The sequence below is a fragment of the Podarcis gaigeae genome (genome assembly GCF_964106915.1).
Source record: "Podarcis gaigeae genome assembly, chromosome: 1".
NCBI lineage: Eukaryota > Metazoa > Chordata > Lepidosauria > Squamata > Lacertidae > Podarcis > Podarcis gaigeae.
Window position 1 is genome coordinate 120,733,345 of NC_139678.1, and position 26,917 is coordinate 120,760,261.

The 26,917-nt window shown below is 44.6% G+C and overlaps 1 long non-coding RNA gene across 2 annotated transcripts; it reads right to left on the bottom strand.

Moving 5' to 3' along the window:
• On the bottom strand, nucleotides 1-26,917 carry LOC310833730. 2 transcript variants are annotated; one of them, XR_014558904.1, is made up of 3 exons: nucleotides 26,292-26,917; nucleotides 24,933-24,999; nucleotides 1-814 (listed from the first exon to the last, which is right to left on the bottom strand). It is a non-coding gene; the product is annotated as an uncharacterized lncRNA (long non-coding RNA). The 2 variants fall into 2 exon arrangements; XR_014558905.1 differs by lacking the exon at nucleotides 1-814 and adding an exon at nucleotides 19,874-19,988 and having other exon boundaries at nucleotides 26,292-26,901.

Below are 26,917 nucleotides of genomic sequence, written 5' to 3' on the forward strand. Positions count from 1 at the left end.
AAGAGGACATGTCCTAGAAAAAGAGGGCACATGGCAACCCTACTTGCAGCAAATAAAAATTAGTCCTGGGGTTATATTGACTACCAAAACGGCATTTACAGGCCTTCTGCCACATTTTCACAGTGTGGTTCAACCTCACCTCAAGGAATCCGGGGAACTCTGGTTTGTTAAGAGTGCTGGGAATTGCTGCTCTGTAAGGCTAAACTACATTTCCCAGGGTTCTCTGGGCACGGGATGGTTGAAATCGTGTATACGCAGCCTAGTGAGTTTGAAAATGCATTGTTTCATCTTGTCTGTTTGATTTTAATTTAATGTGTGTGCTTGTGTTGTTTTATTGGACCGTGACGTTGCTTGCAGTGAAAGGTGGGGCATGCATTTTTATAAATAAAATAAAATGTTAAACGCCTCAGTCCCAGTCTGTTCTTTTCAAAGGGTCCACTTCTTGCTATGAACCTTCCCACTCTTGTCCTAGCTCCATCCCCAGTCCCATTGCTGAGCATGCAGGGACTAGGAGCAGAATCCGCATACAGTCCAGAAATCAGGGAATCCAGATGATCACAGAGCTAAGGGTCCAGGTGATGAGCAGAGAGCAGAAAGGTAGAGTCCGGAACCACAGGCATTGTTTCCAGCATCTGACGGCTGCTGAGAGCTCTGCTTAAGAAGGCTGAGGCCAGAAGGTTCTCATCAGTGCCTTCTCCTCCTGGCCTTGAAGGCTGATCAGCTGCAGGTGGAGTCACTCCCCCTTCTCCCCCTTCAGGCTGCTGTTCAGCAGGTGAAGCTGACTCCTGGCCCATGACAACTCTTCACTCTCCTCCTGCTCATTGAAAATCCAAAACGGGTACTCTTAGTATATATAATTTTTAATTAAATTTTCTGTTTTATAAGTTAGAGCATTCATTTAAACAACCTTAAAGTACTGATGAATTCCGTTCTTCTCTTTCCATGGTTCATTTTGCACACTGTACATCCCTGCATATTTTATATGAACAAAACCATTCAGTATTCCATTGTTACATCCATCAAAACTTATTTACACTGTTGTATTTATGTTAATGCTACCAGCGTTTTTAAATGTGCACAATTTTCACCCATATATTCAGTAAACATTTTCCAATCATCTTTAAACATATGTTCTTCTTGTTCTCTTGTTCTATATGTTATGTCCGCAAGCTGCGCATATTCCATCAGTTTAAGTTGCCATTCTTCTTTCATTGGGACTTCGCTCACGTTCCTTTTGGGGGCTAACAAAACATGGGCTACAGTAGTGGCATACATAAATAGCCTTTTTTGACACCTGGGAATTTCCGTCTGAATTATCCCCAACGAAAAAGACTCTGGTGTGGGGTTTTTTGGAAAGGTACTTTTAAACATTTTTTTTTCAATTCATTATATATAATTTCCCAATACTCTGTTACCCTTTTACAAGTCCACCACATATGATAAAATGTACCTTCAACCTCATTCCATCTCCAGCACTTATCTGATTTGGACTTATACCTTTTAGCAAGCCTTTAACGCGGAGTTAAATACCATCTGTAAATCATTTTCAAGTAGTTGTTCTTCAAGAAATAACATGCTGTAAACTTCAAATTGTTTTTTCAACATTTTCCCCAGGGATTAAAATCTATATTATGTCCTATATCTACTGCCCAATGTGTCATAGATGCTTTGACAAGCTCATCAAAATGGGTACTCTTAGTTTACCCATTGTGTGCTCTAGGAATGGCATTTTAATGATGCACCTGAGTTTTGAGCAATTTGGTACTGTGTGTCATTCCGCTGCTTAGCCATTCTCCTTCTCAGCATACGTGCTAGTTCATGTTTAAACCTACTAATTCCATAAAACGGATGGCTCCAACTCAACAGATGGTGAGGACCTGTGTGAAGTGTCAAGGCTAGAGAAAAGCCAAGAATTCAAGCCCAAAGCCTTTTAAATTAGCACCAAAGATTAAATCAACAAAAGATTGCGACAGGTGGCCGAGTCTTCCTGCTCCCCTACCATCAGGGCACACTTTGTTTTTGTATTCCGACATGTAAAGAGATCTTTGTTTTCTTCTTACACAGTCAACAAGACACCTTAAGGTAAAGCATGGAATTTTAGCACCACATACGGTGCTAGCGAGCGCTGCATAAATGAATTTAGCTGGCAAGGTATTTTCCCAAAGCAGATGGAGAAGCAGGCCTCAGCCCTGTGAAATGTGTTTGGAGCGGCCTTAAATTACAGTGGGGCAGCCATATGGGAGCATTTACTGTAGTGCTTGAGGCCCGGGACATTTGCAGGGAAACCAAAATGCTTATTTACAAAGCTATTGTACTACCAACCTTACTGTCTGCTTGTGAAATGTGGACCACTTATAAACGCCATCTCCAACTCCATCAACAGTGTCTCCAAAAAAATTTACGCATCACTTGGGAAGTCAGGCAAACTAATGCCAGTGTACTGAAAGAAGCAAAGATCACCAGTGTTGAAGCAATGATTCTTCAACATCAACTTCATTGGACTGGTCATGTTGTGCGGATGCCTGATTATCATCTTCCAAAGCAACTACCTCAGGTTACAGATGCTTCAGGTTACAAACACTTTGGGTAACAGACTCGGCTAACCCAGAAATAGTACCTTGGGTTAAGAACTTTGCTTCAGGATGAGAACAGAAATCGTGTGGTGGCGGTGCGGCAGCAGTGGGAGGCCCCATTAGCTAAAGTGGTACTTCAGGATAAGATCAGTTTCAGGTTAAGAACGGACCTCCAGAACGAATTAAGTTCTTAACCCGAGGTGCCACTGTACGCTATTCTGAATTTAAAAATGGAAAGCATAATGCTGGTGGTCAACAAAAGAGGTTTAAAGACTCTCTCAAGGCAAATCTAAAAAAAAAGTAATATATACACTGACAACTGGGAAACACTGGCCTGAGAGCGCTCCAGTTGGAGAACAGCCTTTACCAAAGGTGCCATGGGCTTTGTGGACACTCGAACTCAGGACGAAAGGGAGAAACGTGCTAAGAGGAAGGAACGTTTGGCAAACCTCACCACGATCAACTCCCACCCAGAAACCTATGTCCCCACTGTGGAAGGACATGTGTGTTAAGTTGTGGGTGAACATATCAGACGACACAGCGATTCTTCAAACAGCTCTTGTTTATTCACAGGCCAGAACAGAACTGAACTGAAGGGTTCAGCCAGCCTGCTTATATAGAGCTCAACTACAAAGCAACAGTAACAACTTTCTGTAACTATCCAATCACTGAACGTCACTTTCAATTCCTTATTTGCATATGTGGACCTGAGTGAAAACTATCTACAGTATCCACCTGCTGGCCCAGGGTGAGAATTTCAGTACATAACACAATGAATTGAAAAAGATTTTTAAATATACTGTTATTTTAAAAAAACTGGAGGCTTTTCTTTTGGTTATTGTGGGTGAAGAAACTCCCAAAGTAGACTTAAATATGTTTATATATGCTACCATGGCTGCAAGGACACTTTTAGCCCAGAAATGGAAGCAGCAGGAAGAAGACTTACTGTAGGCACTGACCTTATAAGCTTTAAACCAGGGATGCCATTTAGGGAGGCCTGTTCCCCTCACCCGCCCACCCTCCCTCAAATATTTCAGACCAAGTTAGCATACCCTCCAACAATCCTCAGATGAAAATAGGGATGTTTTCATCTGAGGAATGTTGGAGGGTGTGCTGCCCCTTCGGCACCCACATTTCTGCTGCACCCCAAAGAGTTATCACACACCCCAACTGACTCTCATTGACCCCCGCCCTTTTTCGGTGCCCATCTTGAGCCCCCATGCAGAGCATTTCCTACCAGAGGAAAGGTGAGTGCCGGTCCAATTTGCAAGCGCCCTTCAAAGGGTCAGTCCAATAGTCAGGACTCTGTTATCTGCGTCCGAATACCCTGGAGGTGAAATATATTATATTGTAAACCACCCCATGATCCTCAGATGGAGGGTGGCATAGAAATTTAATAAATAATAAAAATAGATGGGGCTGCCTTTGAATTTACTCAGAAACTGCAATTGATTCAGAATATGGTTTGTAGGCTGACTGTCTTGGGAACTCACGACTGGGTAATAGTATGCGGCTAATGCATTAATAAGGGACGCGGGTGGCGCTGTGGGTTAAACCACAGAGCCTAGGACTTGCCGATCAGAAGGTCGGCGGTTCGAATCCCCATGACGGGGTGAGCTCCCGTTGCTCGCTCCCTGTTCCTGCCCACCTAGGAGTTCGAAAGCACGTCAAAGTGCAAGTAGATAAATAGGTACTGCTCTGGCGGGAAGGTAAACGGCGTTTCCGTGCACTGCTCTGGTTCGCCAGAAGTGGCTTAGTCATGCTGGCCACATGACCCGGAAGCTGTGCGCCGGCTCCCTCGGCCAATAAAGCAAGATGAGTGCCGCAACCCCAGAGTTGGCCACGACTAGATCTAATGGTCAGGGGTCCCTGTACCTTTAATGCATTAATATTAAGGACTAGAATTGTGCGGAATCCCCTCCGCTGGGAAATATCACTAGTCCAGTAAAATCTCCTTCCTTTCAGGTTTTTAAGCAGAGGCTGGATGGCCATCAGTCATGGATGCTTTAGCTGAGATTCCTGCATTGAAGGGTTGGACTAGATGGCCCTTGGATCCCTTCCAACTCTAAGATTCGATGATTCTGTGAAAATATTTCACCTCCATCCCTCTTTCTTTTACACACACACACACACACACACACACACACACTTTTTTGCTTTGGTGAACTTTGGTGGCAATCACAGGTATTGTTGTGGGTAGTCCAAGGGATCTGAGCATATTATTATTATTATTATTATTATTATTATTATTATTATTATTATTATTATTATATGCACTCTTGGCAACTCCCAACAGAATATTAAAAACATGATAAAACATCAAACATTAAAAACAGGGCTCCCTTCAGATAATATGCCCCTTTCCCTTCTTTTTTAACATTGTCTACAGGACAGCAGGGATGCGGGTGGCACTGTGGGTTAAACCACAGAGACTAGGGCTTGCCGATTGCAAGGTTGGCGGTTCGAATCTCCGTGACAGGGTGAGCTCCCGTTGCTCGGTCCCTGCTCCTGCCAACTTAGCAGTTTGAAAGCACGTCAAAGTGCAAGTAGATAAATAGGTACGGGAATCACTGCTTCTGTGCATGCACGAACAGCGATGGCCACTCCTGCACATGCATGAACGGTGGCAAACCTGCCAGTTACTTCTGGACGTTGGGTGAAATGGACACGAACGGAGGCGGATGTAAGAAGAGGTTTGACTATCCCCTGCTTTTACTCAAGCCATTGAAAGACAGCTCAGATTGAGAGAGCGAGAGGCACAACAGCAGTCAATTCTAAATGATACTTGGAAGATTTGGCAAGTCTCCAAGGAACGGAAGTATTTATCTTAGGCAGTAACGCAGTCAATTACTTCTATGGCCCAATTAAACATATCTTACAGTGAGCTGGCCTTTGGCAATTCTCTATTGAACATAGCTGCCCTAGGCTTTGAATTTAGATTTTGGTTTCCTGCAAGAGTTTGATCTCTATTTCTCATAAACAAGTTGGGTAATGAATAAATCACCTCCCTCTGAGCAATTATTTCCCCCCTCTCCCAAAGGGCTGCCGGGGTAAGACTCTGTAATCATAACTTCCCTTGCAATCCTTTGCTATCGGTGGCCACACCCAGCCCCGTCACTGCCAAGGGCAAGTGGTTTCCTAATGTGGTTTACAACTCAGCTTGGTGGTTTATTATAACTGTTGGCTGTTTGTAGAGAGCCATTACAAACTGAAAGGAGCAAGGAGATAGATCTGCCTGGATTATAGAATCATAGGGTTGGAAGGGATCCAACGGTCATCTAGCCCAACCCCTTGCAATGCAGGACTCAGCTAAAGTGTCCAGGACAGACGGCTATCCAACATCTGCTTAAAAACCTCCAAGGAAGGAAAGATCACAACCTCCAGAGGGAGACTGTTCCGATGTCCAACAGCTCTTACTGTTGGAAATCTTTTCTTGATGTTTGGTTGGAATCTCCTTTCTTCTAACTTGAAGCCATTGCCTCGAGTCCTACCCTCAAGAGCAGGAGAAAACGAGCATGCTCCCTCTTCCATGTGACAGCCTGAAATATACTCGGAGTCCTGTAGTGATTTCATGCTCTTTATTGCAGCTTGTAAAACAGTGATTGAACTGCCCCCCAAACCTCAGGCTTTTATATACAGTGGTGCCTCGCAAGACGAAATTAATCCGTTCCGCGAGTCTCTTCGTCTTGTGGTTTTTTCGTCTTGCGAAGCACGGCTATTAGCGGCTTAGCGGCTTAGCGGCTATTAGCGGCTTAGCGGCTATTAATGGCTTAGCGGCTTTAAGAAAAAGGAAACAAACTCGCAAGAACTCGCAAGACGTTTCGTCTTGCGAAGCAAGCCCATAGGGAAATTCGTCTTGCGAAGCACCTCAAAAACCAGAAAACTCTTTCGTCTAGCGAGTTTTTCGTCTTGCGAGGCACTACTGTACATTATTTACACAATGAGTCCCGTCTGATTGGCTGATTCTGCTTCCCTCCTGGAGCCTGATTCGTCTTTTCCTGCAGGCGAATCAGTTGTTGCATTCTACGATCCTACCAGCCTAATAGGCTGATTAACTTCCTCCTGGAGCCTGTTTGGTCTTCTCCTGCAAGCCAATCAGTTGTTGCATTCTAGGATCCTACTTGCCTATTGTTCTAGGATCCAAGCTTAGTACATAACACAGCCCTTAAGATATTTGAAGATGGCTATCATATCTCCTCTCAGTCTCCTCTTTTCCAGGCCAAACATACCCAGCTCCTTCAAGCGTTCCTCATAAGGCTTAGTTTCCAGACCCTTGATCGCTTTGCTGACCTGTGTTGCCTGCTGTGTGATACCTTGCACACTATAGAACTAATCAGAGCGATAAATGCAAAGTTAACCTTTTTATATGTTTCAGCTACTCTTGCCGATTGCAACAAGCATTCCAAGAAATTGCTTTGCCGGCCTAAAGGACGATACTCGTAAGAGAACGATCCTAAACCTTCTGCTGCTGATGGCTAGAGGGGATCAGGATGACACACTGATGCCTCTGTTGGACCAAAAACCCCCAGCTGTGCTCAGACAGGTGGAAAGCTATCGCTGGCTATTCCCCCGCTGGTGGCAGCATCAGAAAACTGAACAATGAGGGTTTGGGTGGCAGGGAGCCAGAGGCTTTGAATCTGCTGGATCCAATGCCTGACCTCTCCCCCCAAGGGGCTCAGTCCTCAAGCCCCTCCACTACGCCAGCCTAGACCTGGCAAAGTGAGAATGGAAGTAAAAAAAACTCCCCCCCCCCTGCATGTTTGCTGCATGAGCCATCTCCATTTGAACCTGACTCATAAATACTTACGCAGGCAGCTCCGGGGGGCAATTATGAAACAGCGGTCCTTTGGAATGTGATACCAGGATGCCTAAAGTGTTGAGTGCTCCAAAAGATAATAAGAGTAGTCATTCCTCCGCTGCAAAATAACTTTGTCTTCCTTGCACGCCTTCCCCCAACATAGCTCCGTGCAAATGAATCTTGCACTGAACTGTTTTTGTTTGTTTTTGTTTTACAGTTGTAAGGTCACAGGTAGGATTTTGTTAAGAGAGAAAGATTCGTTTATTTCAGTTTCTCTTCACGTGCACACACCACATGGTGCTGAAGGGTGCGGTCGAGGAAAAGAAGCACAAATTGGAGAATATCTGAAGCCAGTAAGTGCCATCATGTTTTCCCCAGGGCTGTATCAGAGTTTCCTCTGCACTGCCTCCAACTACAAGTCTGAACATATTGGGAAGCTCCAAATTGCCCCTCCTCCCATGATTACAAGACTTCCTGTGCAAACTGGAAACATTCAGATCAAAATACATACAATTTTCACTAAAGCCCCCAGCTCTGTCATTCTGTCCAAATCCATACAGTTTCACACAGTTGTTGTTGTTGTTATGAAATAAAGGTAAAGGGACCCCTGACCATTAGGTCCAGTCGTGACCGACTCTGGGGTTGCGGCGCTCATCTCGCTTTACTGGCCAAGGGAGCCGGTGTACAGCTTCCAGGTCATGTGGCCAGCATGACTAAGCCGCTTCTGGCGAATCAGAGCAGCACACAGAAACACCGTTTACCTTCCCGCCGGAGTGGTACCTATTTATCCACTTGCACTCTGACGTGCTTTCGAACTGCTAGGTTGGCAGGAGCAGGGACTGAGCAATGGGAGCTCACCCCGTCGGGGGGATTCGAACCGCCGACCTTCTGATCAGTAAGTCCTAGGCTCTGTGGTTTAACACACAGCGCCACCTGCGTCCCTATTGTTATGAAATAATACATCCCTATTTTCATCAGAGAAATGTTGGTAGGTATATTGCAACCTCCAGCAACTCCAGGTAGGTCTGGGCCAGGTCTCCCTGTCTGAAACCTTGCAGAGTTGCAACCACTCAGCATCAAAGCCAATACTGAGCTGGGTGGACCGATGGTTTGATTCGGTATAAGGCAGATTCCTAAATATTGCCGTCGTGGGGATAGCACAGGCAATTGTTGTAGCAGCAAAGCATGCTGCTTAGAGAGATTGGCAGAACTAATTTCTTGCAGGACTATCCAGAGAGGAGTAAAAAGGTAAAGGGACCCCGGACCATTAGGTTCAGTTGTGGCCGACTCTGGGGTTGCGGCGCTCATCTCGCTTTATTGGCCGAGGGAGCCGGCGTACAGCTTCTGGGTCATGTGGCCAACATGACTAAGCCGCTTCTGGCAAACCAGAGCAGCGCACGGAAACACCGTTTACCTTCCCGTTTATCTACTTGCACTGGTGTGCTTTTGAACTGCTAGGTTGGCAGGAGCAGGGACCGAGCAACGGGAGCTCACCCCGTCGCGGGGATTCGAACCGCCGACCTTCTGATCGGCAAGTCCTAGGCTCTGTGCATCCCCCAGAGAGGAGTAGCAAGGGACAAATATTTTGCCTGTGAGGTGGAGGGGAAATGTTGGACTGTATTGTTTCATTTATCCATCCCAGCGCAATGTCTCGATTTCCACATATCCCTGCAGCCTGTAGCCCTGGCCTCCCTCCTTGGCTGTGAAGCAAGCGATGGCAAGAGATCTCAGGCAAAAAAAAAACTGTTGTGCAAGGGCTTGAAGAGGCTCTGGATTCCGAGGCGCGTTTATGAGGCATCTCCTCTCGCTGCAAACCTCTGCTCCCACATGCCTGTTGGCACGTTTTGCAAGGCCTCCCACGCACCCACCCACCCATGCTCACAGCCATAAGGCCACCCACACACACGTATGCCACGCTAGTTCCATCTCATGTGGGAAGCTGCTCTGCTGGTGGGAAGCGGTTAATCTCAAAGAACACACACACACACAGGCCTGTAGCATGATGCAACTCGCATCTCCCATGCTGATGGTTTAAAGAAAACAAAGCGAATCTTGCTATATCAGATTGAATAGATGCTTGTGGGCAGCAGAAGAAGCAACAACAGTTTTAAGCGCCACTATTCAGGACAGAGGGAAATGAAACAGGAGAGCAGCACTGTTGACTTTTTCAACCCATCAAGGTTCCTTTGTCCCTCGTAAATGCGGCAGACCCTCCAAGTGCCCTTGTTTTCCTGGGACAGTTCCTGATTTAGAGAAGCCGTCCTGGTTTCTGATTTGATCCCAGAATGTCCTGCTTTTCCTTAGGATGTCGTTGTTTTCATTGGAGAAATGTTGGAGGGTATGGAGTTATCCGACCCCCCTGCCATCTGAAGGCAAACCTCTGTAGGGAAGGGTTTGTTGTTGTGTTTTTTTAAAAAAAAAGTTAAATGTTTTATTATGTTTTTATATATGTTGGAAGCTGGGGCAACACAGCAAGATATATAGGGTTGTTGTTTAGTCATTTAGTCGTGTCCGACTCTTCATGACCCCATGGAGCAGAGCACGCCAGGCACTCCTGTCTTCCACTGCCTCCCGCAGTTTAGTCAAACTCATGCTGGTAGCTTCGAGAACACTATCCAACCATCTCGTCCTTTGTTGTCCCCTTCTCCTTGTGCGCTCCATCTTTCCCAACATCAGGGTCTTTTCCAGGAAGTCTTCTCTTCTCATGAGGTGGCCAAAGTATTGGAGCCTCAGCTTCAGGATCTGTCCTTCCAGTGAGCACTCAGGGCTGATTTCCTTCAGAATGGAGAGGTTTGGTCTTCTTGCAGTCCATGGGACTCTCAAGAGTCTCCTCCAGCACCAGAATTCAAAAGCATCAATTCTTCGGTGATCAGCCTTCTTGATGGTCCAATATATGGGGTATAAATAGTAAAATTATCATTATGGAATGGGACATCCCTATTTTCATCGGAGAAATGTTGGAGGGTATGTGAAGCCAGCGCAGGGCAAATACCTGGTCAGGTTCAGATTGCTGTGCCAGAATCTGTCAAACCTAGAGAGAGAGAAAGACCCTGGTGAACATCTTTGAGAGAAGGAGTGTGGAATTGCATGTGCACAGCTCCATGAGACAGCCCTTCAGATATCTGAAGATGGCTCTCATATTTCCTTCTCAGTCTCCTCTTTTCCAGGTTAAACATACCCAGCTCCTTCAACCGCTCCTCATAAGACTTGGCTTCTAGGCCCTCAATCCTCTTGATCACCATCCTCTGCACACATTCCAGCTTGTCAACATCCTTCTTAAATTGTGGCGCCCAAAACTGGACACAGTACTCTAGGTGTGGTCCAACCAAGGCAGAATAGATTGATTCTAATAATTCCATTGATCCGGACACTGCCCTTCTGTTGATGACAGACAGCTGACATTTTTCACAGCGTAGCGATTAACATTATTACCTGCTAATATCTGCTCATTGAACACTCTACACACCTGGCTGGTTCAAAAGTTGGCTGCCAAAACCACAGGGTGTGACATTTCTGTGCTTCATGGAGTGGCATGGCAGGTAAACTGACACTTTCTAAATAGCTAAATATTAACCGTTAGTGAATGAAAGGTGCAACTCTGCTGTTATTTATGTTTGCTTCTACCCCACCTCAAAGAATCCTGGGAACTCTGGTTTGTTAAGAATGCTGGGAATTGCTGCTTTGTAAGGCTAAACTACATTTCCCAGGGTTCTCTGGGCACAGTGTGGTTGAAATGGTGTATGCGCGGCCTAGTGAGTTTGAAAATGCATTGTTTCATCTTGTTTGTTTGGTTTTAATTTAATGTGTGTGCTTGTGTTTTTTATTGGACCCTGACGTTGCTTGCAATGAAAGGTGGGGCATGCATTTTTATAAATAAAATAAAATGTTAAACGCCTCAGTCCCAGTCTGTGCTTTTCAAAGGGTACGCTTCTTGCTATGAACCTTCCCACTCTTGTCCTAGCTCCATCCCCAGTCCCGTTGCTGAGCATGCAGGGACTAGGAGCAGAATCCGCATACAGTCCAGAAATCAGGGAATCCAGATGATCACAGAGCTAAGGGTCCAGGTGATGAGCAGAGAGCAGAAAGGTAGAGTCCGGAACCACAGGCATTGTTTCCAGCATCTGACGGCTGCTGAGAGCTCTGCTTAAGAAGGCTGAGGCCAGAAGGTTCTCATCAGTGCCTTCTCCTCCTGGCCTTGAAGGCTGATCAGCTGCAGGTGGAGTCACTCCCCCTTCTCCCCCTTCAGGCTGCTGTTCCGCAGGTGAAGCTGACTCCTGGCCTATAACAACTCTTCACTCTCCTCCTGCTCAATGAAAATCCAAAACAGGTACTCTTAGTTTACCTATTGTGTATTCTGTGAATGACATTTTAATGATGATGATGATGATGATAATAGCCACTCTGGGTGGCTCCAAACAGATTAAAAACAGAATAGAACATCAAATATTGAAAACTTCCCTCAACAGGGCCGCCTTCAGATTTCTTCTAAAAGTCGGGGAGTTGTTTATTTCCTTGACGTCTGACAGAAGGGAGTTCCACAGAGCAGGCGCCACCACCAAGAAGGCCCTCTACCTGGTAGTCCATGTGTAGCCCATTCCCCCTTTTCTTTTGCTGGAGTTGCCCATAAGGTTAGTGGCAAGTTAAAGCAGACCAGTTAAAAACTAAAACTCATGTCTACTTAAGTCCTCTACAAACTCCCCACTTCCCTATATCCAAGAAGAAGAATGTGACACGCTCATTTGCTTTCAACAATTCTTCGCTGCAAGGATTTATCATTTTAATCGGCAGCGGTAGCCTGGCTAATTATACCACGGCCAATTTATGTACATGCTAGAAACACAAGCTTCATTGACTACAAAGAGGTTTTAAAATAATAAACCATCCCACTCCACCCCGACAGAACCTTTCCTGTGACGCATCATGCAGTAAGTACCCTGCCTGAGCAGAAACAGCTTGTGTTTTCCTTGGCAAGCGTGTCTGCAACAATGCTTCCTCTTTATTTTTTAAAAAAATAAAATCTGATGTGAAGAGCGTCATTTTAAACAATCAAAAATTAAGAAAATGAACACATAGACAGGGCTGGGCCAAAGGGCAGCAGGGCTTTGCACTGTATTGCAGAATGTATGACACAAACACACAGGCCTTTAAGCCAGCAATTTCTCCTCCAGGGATTTATTTGCACTGAGCATGTCTCCGCACGAATGTGAGTAACAGGCTTGCTTCCATTCCTTTCCATCTGACTTAGTTACTCTGGAGTCTTCTCCAGGAGAGTATTCCACTCTCTGTACACTCAGCAAGCCAAGAGTATCCCAGATTTTCCTTTCACTGTGAACTTGCCGGCTGCTTCTGTATCTTATATAAAAAGATGGATTTTCGAGTTGCAGGGAGTTTGACATAAACCCAGGACAAGGAGAATGCTGGATTTAGTATACACGCTGGGGTCTTCTCAAGGATGTAATGATTTTGGCCCCTATCCAACAGCGTTCTGGCCCAGCCACACAAGTGTGTGTGTGTGTGTGTGTGTGTGTGGACAAGTGTCACCCCCTGTAAAGGGAATTGGGGTTGCTTGTGCGTAAGTGGCCGCTGCTCTTGGCAATGTTCTCTGGCTAAACTTTTCCCTGAGCTGAACAGCACTTTCTCCATGGCTGTGTCAGTCACTGGCAGAATCCGTCAGTGGGCGTTTCCTGAACTTCTTCCAGCATAAAAGCTCTTTGACACCAAGTCACCGCCTAGCCTCCCTGCGCGGAAGTTTTCTGCGCAGAGTGGGTGTGGCCAGCAGAGGTCCTGGGCTCTCCCTGCTGGTCTCTGTGGAAGAGTCTTGGAGCCATCTCTCCGACGTCCTTCCCGGCTCTCTTTTCTTCCTGGTGTCACGCTGATCTCCTTCCTCCGAGGAAGTGTCCCCTCTCTCCCGGCTGGGCCCTTCTCCGGCATCGCTCGGGAGCCTCACCTCCACTCTTGGCTCCGATGGCAGTTCCCTGACATCCCCCATTACAAATCAAGCAGCATTAACAACACATTTAAAAATCTAACATGTGCTTCCAGACAAAATAATGAAAAACCACGTCCATCGCAAAACAGCAGCCACAAGGAATCGTTTCAGAGAGCACATAGCATCTTGCAAACAACTGCCACGTACATTACTCAGACCTGCTCTGCTGTGGGAGAGTGCTGAGAAGTGAGCGGGGTGAATCAAGCCTTAGTCACATCAAGATTAGACTACTGCAATGCGCTCTGTGTGGGGTTGCCTTTGAAAAGCACCCACAAATTGCAGCTGGTACAATATGTGGTCGCTGGGGTGTTGACAGATGCGTACGGAAACACTTTTGCAACTACTTCACCGGCTCCCACTTGGTTTCCAGACCCAATTTAAAGTGCTGGGCTTGACATTTTAAGCCCTAAATGGCCTGAGCCCATGTGAACCTACGTATTGTTAGGGGTTTGGGGTGTTAGCCTATATGCCGAGACCCTTCTAATCCCTGGATCCGGCAAGTGTTAGAATTTAATCAAGGCTTCTGATTCTTGGAATAGCCAGGCTAGCCTCCTGGTGAGGGGTTAGCTGGGCGATGAGCCATTAAGGGGAACAAAGGAAGCGGTTCTGTGCGAGACGGCAAGTGGGTAGGGCCCCCTTTCCCAACTCAGCTTGTGGGTAAAGACAAAGCCAGAGTTTTAGAGCTGAAAATTGCAGTGATGTGAGCTGGAATCAAAGTAGCAAGCAGGAGAGAGGGCCATGCTGGATCTATATTTGAATCCAAGGCTGAGGCTGTGGGAGAAAGAAGACCCTTTTGGGGTGTTAATGCTGTGAACCCCTCCACCGTGCCTGGAACCCCTGGAATCTTGCACCGCTCAGAAATTGGGGTGGTGTGCAATGGTAAATATGGATATCTTCTTCCATGGCCCTGCTTCTTGTGCCTCACTGTCTGAATTATACTAGGCGGTGATACAAAACAGGACCTCCTCGGTGGTGGCACCTAGGGACATTTATATGGCTCCTTCTTTTATGGCTTTGGGTGCTTTTGGGTTGCTTGGAACAGTGCCTTGTCTTACTTCTAGTGCTATGACCAGTGGCAGACATTTTAAGAATCCAGTCTTCTTCTTCGTCTTCTTCATTAAATTTGTATACTGCCCTATACCTGCAGGTCTCAAGGTGGGTCACAAGATAAAATCACAATATCCAAACACAAAATACATAACCAAAACAAAGCCAAAAACAACCCAATAACACCTTCCCACACATTTTAAAAGGGTAAAGGTAAAGGTAAAGGTACCCCTGCCCGTACGGGCCAGTCGTGTCCGACTCTGGGGTTGCGTGCTCATCTCGCTCTAGAGGCCGGGGGCCGGCGCCGTCCGAAGACACTTCCGGGTCACGTGGCCAGCGTGACGAAGCTGCAGCTGGCGAGCCAGCACCAGCGCAGTGCACGGAAACAGCATTTACCTTCCCGCTATAAAGCGGTCCCTATTTATCTACTTGCACTTAAGAGTGCTTTCGAATTGCTAGGTGGGCAGGAGCTGGGACCGAACGATGGAAGCTCACCCCGCTGCGGGGATTCGAACCGCCGACCATATGATTGGCAAGTTCTAGGCGCTGAGGTTTTACCCACAGCACCACCCGTTTAAAAGGGTATTGGAAAGTTTTAGTTAGAAGGCTGGTTACCAACCTTTTAATTAATTAATAAAATCCCCACTCCCACCCACCCCAGCCAGCTTTAATCTGAAATGGCATTGCTAGGTGACGTTGTTCTTTGGTTTGTTTCAGAGTTGCTGGGAATTGTAACTCTCTGCAGGGTAAATTTCAGTGCTCAGAATGCTTTATGGAAGAGAACGTGCTTTGAATGTGCTTTCCGTCTACACGTAGTGTATATGGAGCCTGAATCACGTAGGTTCTGCAGATGACTCTCATCTGCACCAATCACCTGCCATGCATAAGGGGAAGTAGCGAGAGTGAGTTTAGGGTGAACATGTGCCTTTGTGGAGATTGCATGCACTGACATGAGTGCATCTGATCTTATGGGGCAGTGGCTGGGAACTGCTTTGCGAATGTAGTGGTCATTAGCCTAGCAGTTAATCTGGCCCTGTTTAATTTCTTTAATCCTGAGTGCCACATCTGATACATGAATCCAGCAGGAGATGCCAAGCCTATTTAGAGACCAGCGAGACATTTGCCATCTCTTTTTGTTGGAGCAAAAGGAGGCCCTGCCCTCAAGTGTCTAATTTCAGTTGTTTTTATTGATTCTCCTAACACTTATTATTTTGAAAATGATTCAGTGGCAGTGTGGATACCTCCAGCTGGTACCTCTTATTTCCCATTCATAAATGGGGTCATAAGTCAAGTACATCAACACTGTGTAATGCTAGGCACTTAGCAAACCTACAGGGCATCCCTATGCCCAGAAGTAAGTCCTGTTTAGTTGAATGGGACTTACTCCTTGGGGAAAGTGTGTACGAGGTTGGTGGAGGTGTGTTTTGGAGGTGCATTTAAGCAAGTAGGTTGGACTCATCCTGGCAAGTCCTGACAAATGGAAGCAAGCTAGCTAAGCTGATGCATTGTCAAAAGATAAATATAAATAAATGCCACACGCATACAGCGCCACAGAGGGCAGAGATCTGTACAATATTTGCATATGATAATGCAGGAGAATATCTGCACATTTATCTGTAATTAAAACAGAAAAGCAATGTGTTATGTACTGAAGTTCTCACCTTGGGCCAGCAGGGGGATACTGTAGATAGTTTTAACTCAGGTCCACATATGCAAATAAGGGATCGAAAGTGAAATTCAGTGATTGGATAGTTAAAGAAAATGGTTACTGTTGCGTTCTAGTGGAGCTCTATATAAGCAGGTTGGCTGAACCCTTCAGTTCAGTTCTCTTTTGGCCTGTGAATAAACAAGAGCTGTTTGAAGAATCGCTGTGTCGTCTGATATGTTCACCCACAACTTAACACAATGCATTTCACCATAGTGGAGAAGACTGACCTCATGGTGCAGATAACTTTAAATCCATAACCACTTGACTTATACTCAAAGCCTTGAGTCTTTTTTCTTCTTTGGCGACCACTCATAGCCGAGTAAGATTGTCTTCCATGAACACAGTTTTAACGGTGAGCCTGTAAGTGACTGTGGAGGCCGATTCTGGATCCACACTTCCTTCCACAGTGGGGACATAGGTTTCCAGGCAGGAGTTGATCATGATGGTTTGCTAAGCGTGCCTTCCTCTTAGCACATTTCTCCCTTTCGTCCCGACTTCAAGCGTCTTCAAAGCCCATGAAACCTTTGGTAAAGGCTGTTCTCCAATTGGAGCGCTCGCAGGCCAGTGTTTCCCAGTTGTCGGTGTTTATACTACATTTTTAAAGATTTGTCTCAAGAGAGTCTTTAAACCTCTTTTGTTGACCACCAGCATTACGCTTTCTGTTTTTAAGTTCCTTGAGTACATCATGACTGGATGCTAACTGGCCCCATTGCCAAAATTATTCTCTCTTTTCATCCTTCCACTTCTGCCGTTGCAGAATAGCTTGTTAGCCTGCAGATTTGGACCTGTCATGGTGTTTTTAATTTCTCAAGGCTGCTTGACCCGTTATATTTTTTAACAGGCAACTGTTGTTCTAGGTCTTCTAAAAGAAGAGCCTTATTGGACCAAGCAGGTGGTATGAACCTGCATGCCTCCATCTCTGCTAGGTGTTATGAGTGGGCCTGGACAGCAGGTCTGCAGAACTTGTGACCCGCGAGTTGTGGCACACAATGAATGCAGCACACAGGCCATGTTCTGTGACTTCCAAATGCTCAAAGCTCCTTGGCACACCCTTTTAAATTTTGTTTTGCATTCACAGGCCGGCAGAAAAACTGATTTTTCTCAAGACCGGTGGGGTCACCATCCCTGGCTGGTGGGCCTCAATCCATTTGATGAGTCTAAAAATTGCTCAGGCTTACTCAACAAAGTGACCATGTACTGTTGACAGTACATTTGCATCATTCTTAAATCCCACTTGGGTTTCAATCCAGAAAATTACGCCTGATTAAAAGTACTAAGCCAGTACAGTGGTACCTTGAGTTACAAACACCTCAGGTTACAAACGCTTCATGTTGCAAACTCCACTAACCTGAAAGAGTTACCTCGAGTTGAGAACTTTGCCCCAGGATGAGAACGGAAATCGTGTGCTGGCAGCGCAGTGGCAGCAAGAGGCCCCATTAGCGAAAGCACGTCTCTAGTGAAGAACAGTTTCAGGTTAAGAATGGACCTCCGGAATGAATTACGTTCGTAACTAGAGGTACCACTGTACATTCTAAATGCTGTGATTCTAATGATATATGTATATGTAATGATATGTATATATCATATATGTATTAACTCACCTGTATCCCATTCAGGGTTTTTTTAATTGATATTTTATTGAAAGATTTTCATTTATAAAGAAAGAATGTGATAAATGAGAGGAATTTTAAAAAGTGGGGGAAAGGAGTGGGGAAAGAGAAAGGAAAAAATACTTAGGACTGCTTAGGACTGGGATGTTGTAAATCAACTTCATGATGATGACGACGACGATGATGATGATTATTGTGCCTTGCCCATCTGACTGGGTTGCCCCGACCACTCTGGTCAACTTAGGTTTTAACTTCTCTTTAGTAGGAAATACGAAAAAGGTGAGTAAGAAGTGACCTGATAGTTTATAAAATTTGATATGGCATGGAGAGGGTGGGTAGAGAAATGTTTTTCTCTGTCTCTCATAACACTAGAACTCATGGGCATTCAATGAAGCTGGAAAATTCTGGACAGAGGAAATAAAGTATGATTTTATGCAGTGCATAGTTAAGCAATGTGTCAGGGACTGGGCAGAGGAGGAACGGTGAAGACTGCCTCCCCATCCTGACCCTTCCAGGGGGGAGGAATAGGAAGACAGTTTAGATTTTCAACAGGAGGTTGAAGGAGGTCACAGTTCAGAGGCAGGTGAGGGGAAAAGCTGGGAAATTATGGGAGAGGAGGAGGCAGGACCTGAATGGCAGCTGACTCACACGGTGTCTTTAGAAAGCATTTCAGACCCCTCCATCTCCCAGAACCCGCCGAGCCTTAAAAGTAGGAGAGCAAAGAGCTTGAAGACAGTGGGCACATAGCAGCACCTATAGAGAAGGTGATGATGATGATGAATGAGAAAGTAGGAGAGACTGGGGGGGTGGTGGAGATTCCCATTATCCAAGAGGCTGGGTTCTATAGCCTCTCTCTGTAAAGTTTGAAATAAGAAAGGACTGTAAGAAACTTTCCCTTGTCTTTATACTTTCCTGGGCAACCAGCCGGGAGCCACTGATAGCATCCTGACACAATGGGACTCAATTCCACAGTAGTTGGTTAGGACCACGAATTCGGATGGCTTTAAGAGAGAATTGGACAAATGTACGGAGTATAAGGCTGTTCTTGTGGGACGCCGGTGGCGCTGTGAGTTAAAACACAGAGCCTAGGATTTGCCAATCAGAAGGTTGGCGGTTTGAATCCCCGCGATGAGCTCCCGTTGCTCAGTGGCTTAGACCACAGCGCCACCTGCTCCCTTTACCTGCCAATCAGTATAGACAGTGAACAGGTAAACGGAGCAGTGATCTGATTCAGGATAAAACAGCTTCCTAAATTCAGAAGGCCTTTTCGTGTGTACCTAATTTAGTTGCATTTCCTAATGCAATTATCTCATAATGCACATGACTAAATTAGGACGCGGGTGGCGCTGTGGATTAAACCACAGAGCCTAGGACTTGCCGATCAGAAGGTTGGTGGTTCGAATCCCTGCAACGGGGGGAGCTGCCGTTGCTCGGTCCCTGCTCCTACCAACCTAGCAGTTCGAAAGCATGTCAAAGTGCAAGTAGATAAATAGGTACCACTCCGGCAGGAAGGTAAACAGCGTTTCCGTGTGCTGCTCTGGTTCGCCAGAAGCGGCTTAGTCATGCTGGCCACATGACCCAGAAACTGTACACTGGCTCCCTTGGCCAATAAAGCCAGAAGAGCGCCGCAACCCCAGAGTCGGTCACGACTGGACCTAATGGTCAGGGGTCCCTTTACCTTTACCTTTAAGGCTGTTCTTGGTCAGCCACTGTGAGAACAAAATGTTGGACGAGTTGAGCTGTGGACTCCATCCAGCAAATTCTTATTGTGTTCTTATGTTCTTAAATACTAGTAATTATTGAGATCTGTGTGTGTATAGAGAGAGTGTACCTATATTTCAGATTTTCTTGCTTCATGGCAGTTCTCACTCCGATATTTTCTTCACAATCTTCCAGAGTAAAAACGGCACTTCTTAAAGGCTATGCTTTCGATGGGGGTGGAGTGAGAATTTCAGAATATTAGCTGCTTGCATTTTCTAAGGTGGCTGCACAACCACCAGTAATCTAAGGCAAATGCACGCAATTGCCGCGTACATGTAGGTTCTCGTCTCCTGGGTTTAGATCAGAGACCGATCGGATGACTCACAGAAACACACGGAAAGAGATAAAAAGGAAACAGCATACGTTTGAAGAAAGCGTTTGCGTTTGGCAGGGAGTGGGGGATTTCTTTCTTTCCTCTGTTTTCCCTTTTCTTTTTGACAACCATTCGTCACATGAGTCAGAGAGGAGGTTTGCGTGGGTAGATCTCTGTGGGCGAATGCATCTGTGGGTGTCAGGGTGAGACAGACGTAGATAGATGGCTGTAATTAAGTAGTTAGTGAAATGGCTATAATAGTCAAATGATTTTCAGATGGAGTTTCAGATGGAGAGCTTGTTTTTTTGTTGTTTTCTGGGGTGTTTTTTTGTTAAAAAAAAACTCATTTTAAAAGAAATCTCCCGGCATTTATGTGCAATGCTCTTCTGAGGCGCAGTGAGCACGACAAGAGGAGGCAGTTCCATTTGCTTGAAAATGCAGCTCAAAACAAGCTGATCACCATTTGTTTTTCAGGGGGGAAAGGCCATCGTTGAACAGCGAGTCATGTGATCAACGTGGGACTTCAGAAGAAATGCAAGATCTTGACAAAAATGAGGTACGTGGGTGTGTTGACACGGTTCCCCCCCTTTAATTGCTTTCTTTGTTTGTTCCACTCAATCAAATCAAAACATCGGCTCCCCATTGACTTCAGAAGGAAAGTTAAGCACTCTCCCACCCCGAAATCCATGGGGCAAAAATCATTTCGCTCAGAGGTGGAGAACCTGTGGCCCCTCAGATGTTTCCAGGCTACAGCTCCCCCAATCGTTGGCTATGCTGGCTGGGGGTGATGGCAGCAGGAATCCAAGCACACCAGGAAGGCCTCAGGTTAGCCAAACTCTGCTTCAGTTGGATCGCGGCATTATTCATCCATTCATTTATATCCTGCCTCCTCGCTAAGCTCGAGGGAACTCATAAGAACAAAAATGAAGATAAATGGAATACAGAAAACAAACCGGCAATCCTTGAAAAGTGCAGCCATAAAAGCAGCCGATAAATAGGAAAACAACCAGGTGTTTAAGTGCATTTGGCTTTTAAGAGTCAAACTACACCTGTCTGGAGAGAGAGTCATTGTTTGCAGCAAGTTGTTCAGAGCCGAGAACCAGGAGGAGAGAGCTGGTGCCTGAAGCAACTGTAGAAAAATTTTGTATCTAAGAAAATTCCATTACCATATCATTAATATCTGGTTCTAAACTGCGAAAGAAAACAGTAGAAAGCCTCAGTCCACAATAACCAAAGTCATGGGAATAGTTCATTTCTACCAAGGGGGCCCAATGCCAAGATTTTCACTGCAGAGCTCCAGGCGAAATTTACATGGATGGGATTCTTTTCCCAGTCAATATTGTACTTGATGGTTCGTATCTGTTCCCTTCTCACCATTAAAGCCCATCACTCATTGCTTCCGGTGGGGAACAACATGTTATATCCACTTGTCTGTGCAAACCTACCCTGGAAGTAACACCTGAGATTACTCACTGCAAAAAGATGTGGTACTATGCCAGTTCCTGGTCCCTGCCCCTATGACGCAGAAATGTTCTTATTGTAGCTTAAAGATTTTCTGGGGCACCGCTAAGAAGGTAAAAATTGTTAAAATGCTGGAAGGGTTTTTTTTCAGGCTACTTGGGGGATTTCTGGGGAAACTGCAACATTATACTATACTATACTATACTATACTATACTATACTATACTATAATCTAATATAATGTCCTATCTTTTAGGTTCATGTGCAAACGGAACAGAAAATAGACCTTTTTATCATTATTGCACACAGGTTCACAACAGACAACCCTATTGGTAGAGAAACAATAGAGATGTTCTTACGCTTAACATTATATGTGTGTGTGTGTGTGTGTGTGTATAAGGTAAAGGGACACCTGACCATTAGGTCCAGTCGTGGCCGACTCTGGGGTTGCGGTGCTCATGTCGCTTTATTGGCCAAGGGAGCCGGCGTACAGCTTCCAGGTCATGTGGCCAGCGTGACTAAGCCAATTCTGGCAAACCAGAGCAGTGCACAGAAACGCCGTTTACCTTCCCGCCAGAGCAGTACCTATTTATCTACTTGCACTTTGACGTGCTTTCAAACTGCTAGGTTGGCAGGAGCTGGGACCGAGCAACGGGAGCTCACCCCATCGCGGGGATTCAAACCGCTGACCTTCTGATTGGCAATTCCTAGGCTCTGTGGTTTAACCCACAGCGACACCCGCGTCCATACACACACACACACACACACACACAAATTTAATAATCAAGAGAACTTGAAAATGGTCTTGTATAGCTTCTTCTTTTTTTAAAGCGAAAAAACTGCGAACTTGACGTAAAACAATACATTACAACCTGTAAACTAATGGAAACTAATCAGTTCATAATAATCTAAGTTCTTTGCTGGTCAGTAGCAAAAAGCCTCTGCAGACCTATTCAGGAATTGGTTTGGTGGAAGAACTTCAGAATACATGCAGGGTGAGTTGAATCAAAGAGCAAAATCCTAAGCAGGCGCATCTGAAAATGGGCAAAACAAAATGATGCCGGTTTGCCTGCAGAAGGGACAGCAATGGAAGAACAGATTCTTCCAATATGCAGCCGAAATCTGAGCAGATTTGCAGATTGTGACTGGTGGGAGGAAGAGGAGGAGAGAAAGAGGGTGAAAGATCCTCTCACAGGAATACGCTTGTCTGACGCTGGGTGCTGTCCCATATAAACAACTACACTACTTTTCAAATACATCTGAAGGCTGCCCTGTATCGGGAAGTTTTTGATGTTTAACATTTTGCTGTGTTTTATTATGTTGAATGCCACTCAGAGTAGCTAAGGCAACCCAGTCAGATGGGCGATTATTTAGTTGCGTAGTTTCAACATTTATCTCTCTCTCTCGCCCTAGTACCTTGGCCAGATTTGGCTTACACCCCCCCTTTTTTTACTTTGGAGTAGAGTAAAGCATGTTACTCCCAGGACCAGATTTAGGTTTGATGAGGCCCTAAGCTACTGAAGGTAATGGGGCCCTTTATATGTCCAGCTGTCCTTTGTCAACAACAAATTGTCACTTTTTTGTGTTGAATATATGCCATATTGTAATTTATGGACCTAAGAGGCATCTACAGCCATTTGCACATAACAAAATATGTATTTTATCAAAGTACATCCAGTTTTCCCCCTTTAGATTTTTTTGGGGCCCCCAAGAGAGTGGGGCCCTAAGCTATAGCTTGTTTAGCTTATTCGTAAATCCGGCACTGGTTACTCCCTTATATTTCCTTATGGAAGAGGGTTAGAGACTTTTTTTAAAAAAAGAAAGAAAAAGGATGAAAGATGAAGATTTTAAAAAGAGCCCAGGATATCTCTGAGGGGAGGAAATGTGCTTCTGTGTTCCACTGAACCTTGAATTCCTACAGATATTTTGAGTAAAATGTAATTAATACCTTTTTCATGTTTTGCTATTGTTGGGATGCTTTGAGCTGTTCTTAAAGAAGCCCAAACTCAGTAAATCAAACCTTCCCTAGATCTCTGAGATTTAGGGCATGATCCAGCCAAGGCTAAGCACTGCTAAGGCTCATCATTTTCAATAGGATAGTCAAACTCTTGCTCAGATAAGGAGAACTTAAAGAGGAATCCTATGCACTTTATCTTACGCTGAAGTCTTACTCACTTCATTGTGCTCATTGGAACTTGTCTCTCAGGTTTGTGTGAGGAGGGACCGATAACTCAGTCTTGGTTTCTTGCCATTTCTAATTATTCCAATCTTAAAATCAGTTTCTGCATCATATTTCTGCATCAGTTTGCAGTTTAAAAAAAGAGTCGCACAAAATATTGCACATTTTTCCTAAAATACAATTTTTTTTATTCAATTTTGCTTAATACACTTCTTTTGCAAACAAATTTCCTTAATATAATGTATCTGTGCAGGTTATTTTTCGCACGTATGCATTTTAATGCACACTTCCCCCTAATAAATGCACCTTTGTACACATTTTTGGGGGGTAGATAGCTTCTCTTGCAAAATTTCGAGAAGTGCAAATTCCTAATTGTAGCTGTGTTTTGCTTAATGTCTTGTTTGACAAAGTGCAATCAATCAATAGAAACTTTATTCGCCTCAGCCGATGGCCCTAGTAACAAGAGAACATTACAATATACACGGAAGAAAATGGGAATTAAATATAAAAACGCAGTTTAGGGTCCTGAGTCAATGCTCAGATAATGGACCTTATTTTAATTGCTCCGGCTAAGAACCTAGCAACCTTTGCTGACAAAGTGCAAATTACCATATTTTTTTGCTCTATAAGACTCACTTTTTTGCTCCTAAAACGTAAGGGGAAATGTGTGTGTGTCTTATGGAGCGAATGCAGGCTGCGCAGCTATCCCAGAAGCTTTCACTGCACAGCGATCCCTCTTGCTGTCCTGGCTTCTGAGATTCAGAATATTTTTTTTCTTGTTTTCCTTCTCCAAAAACTAGGTGCGTCTTGTGGTCTGGTGCGTTTTATAGAGCGAAAAATACAGTAGGTAGGGTTGCATTGAAATGCAAATCTAACCCACTTTCCTGGCAGGTATGTTTAGAGTTATAGCCTTGGGGAAATGCTTTGCATGGCCTGGATCAGGCTCTTTATATTTTTTAAATAAAATGTATATATTTAAAATAAAATGTATATATTTAAAATAAAATGTCTATTTTTAAAATAAAATGTATATCAATGTAATAACTGAAGGTAAGAGTTTATACAGAGGTAACATTTGCTGACGGACAGAACATTTACTTTGATAATTTTGTAATGAAAAACTAAAAAAAAACCCTCTTGAAAGCAGAGGTGCACTTCATCAGTCATATCATCATCATCATCATCATCATCATCATCATCATTATGATTTGTATACTCCCCTATACCCGCAGATCTCAAGGCAATTCACAGGATAATATCACAGTGTAAAAAACACAAAATACATAATCAAAACAAAAACAACCTAACAACCCCCCCCCCCCCAAGTCTAGCTTGACTTATTTCCCAGAATTAGCAGGCTTATCTTTTGACACTTGCTGTATCCAGGGATTAAAGGGGTCTGGCATCTCCCAGCTCCCAAAATTATTGAGCGTTTCCCCTTAGGAAGGTTTCTGACTTTGAGAAAGGGCCACTGCTCAGTTGTAGAGCACCTACTTTTCATGAAGATGGTCCCAGATTTGAATCCTTGACATTTCCATGTCGGGCTGGGAGATGATCCTTTCTGAAATAATAATAATAATATATATAATAATATATTTTGATTTGTACCCCACCCATCTGGCGGAGTTGCCCCAGCTACTCTGGGTGGCTTCCAACACACATAAAAATAATAATAAAGCACCAAACATCAACAATGTGCTTTGCTGCCCCCCCCCCCATGCTTCAAGCCGAGCTGAAAGTATATTTGTACGTTCAAGCAAGGGAAAGTTCGTTCTTTCTCTTTTTAAAGCACAAACAGGAATGAATTTCTTCAAACTAGCTTGCAGGTTGTTCATGGGAACAATGGGGATTGTGACATCACAGCTACCGCCAATCAGCACCGGGCAACCAAGACAACTCCTGCAGCACACTGGCAAAATCAGTTTCCCAGGAATCTTATCCTGGATTAGGTTTAGGAAGAAGAATACAGTCAGTGTGCCTGCTCTTTTTATATAGACCAAGGAAAGAAAATACGTGTAAGGACACCCTCTATTGGGCAGGAACAGACCTACAAAAGTACATAGGTTTTGTGATTTTGAGTACTTAGTTTTGGCAATCAGGACCTGCAACAAAATAATGGCGTGTATCATCACTCGACAACATGGGTGCTCATTCTGGGTTTAAGCTAGCCAACTATATCCTCCTTAGGGGGAGAGATGTGATTCAGTGTGCATTTAAAGCTGAATCCATCCGATTTGTGCTTTCCGAAACGATATGCGAACTAAAACACAGCCGGGCTTTGAAATTTGCACTTATCTGAATTTTCTGGTGCAGAATTCTCCAGCCAGTGTTTGCAAAAATGCATGTTTTAGGAGAAAGTGTGCTTAAAAACCAAATATATATTTGTGAAAATGACATACAGAAAAGCATTATGTTAGGGGAAATGGCTTGCAGAAATGTCATTAGTCCAAACTATGTGTGTGTGTGTGTGTTTATGAGAAGAAATTCACCCTAAAACATTGAAGAATTTTATAAGGATTGTTTTTCAAAATTGCAAATTGCTGCAGAAATGTAGAGGACTGAATCTGAGGTTGGAGAAAAACTGAGAGAACCAAAATTGACAGATTTTCCCATCCTTACTCCTCAGGATAATATAACCCGTAGGGGCAGAAGCAAGGCATTCCAGTTGTTTTCTGTTCCCCAGCACAACATACATTTTATTTTCCAATTCACATTCAACATCCCATGGCTACTGAGCATTGGATAACAACAACAACAACAACAACAACAACAACAACAACAACAACAAATTGTTGTTGTTGTTGTTGTTACCCCACCCACCTTTTTTTGTACTATTTTGAGATGTTTAACTACCTTTTGTACTTTTGCAAATTAAGCTTCCTCTGAGCACACGAACATCTCCTTGTTTTTCACTGGCCTCATGTTGGCTGCGGTGCTGTTAACACTCACCAATTGAGTTAACTATTAGCCGCAGCGATGCTTACTCTCCCTATTAACACGAAAAAGCACAGCGTGTATAATAAACAGATTAAAGCTGTAGGTGGTAAGAAATGCTTACGATCTGGTTGTCATAAATAGCCGTGTTCATTTTGGAACTGAATACTCCATAGAAATCTATATAAAATGCCTTCTTAGGGGGGAAATGCTCACAACTATCAGATTCTAACCAGAACAGTGGAAACGGGCATATGTACAAGAGTATATGAGGAGAAGAATGGGTAGTTTTCAACCCAGTTTTACTCAGAGTAAACCCACTAAAATTCATGGTCCTAATTTGTTGCTGTTGTTTAGTCATGTCCGACTCTTCGTGACCCCATGGACCAGAGCACGCCAGGCACTCCTGTCTTCCACTGCCTCCCACAGTTTGGTCAAACTCATGCTGGTAGCTTCGAGAACACTGTCCAACCATCTCATCCTCTGTCGTCCCCTTCTCCTTGTGCCCTCCATCTTTCCCAGCATCAGGGTCTTTTCCAGGGAGT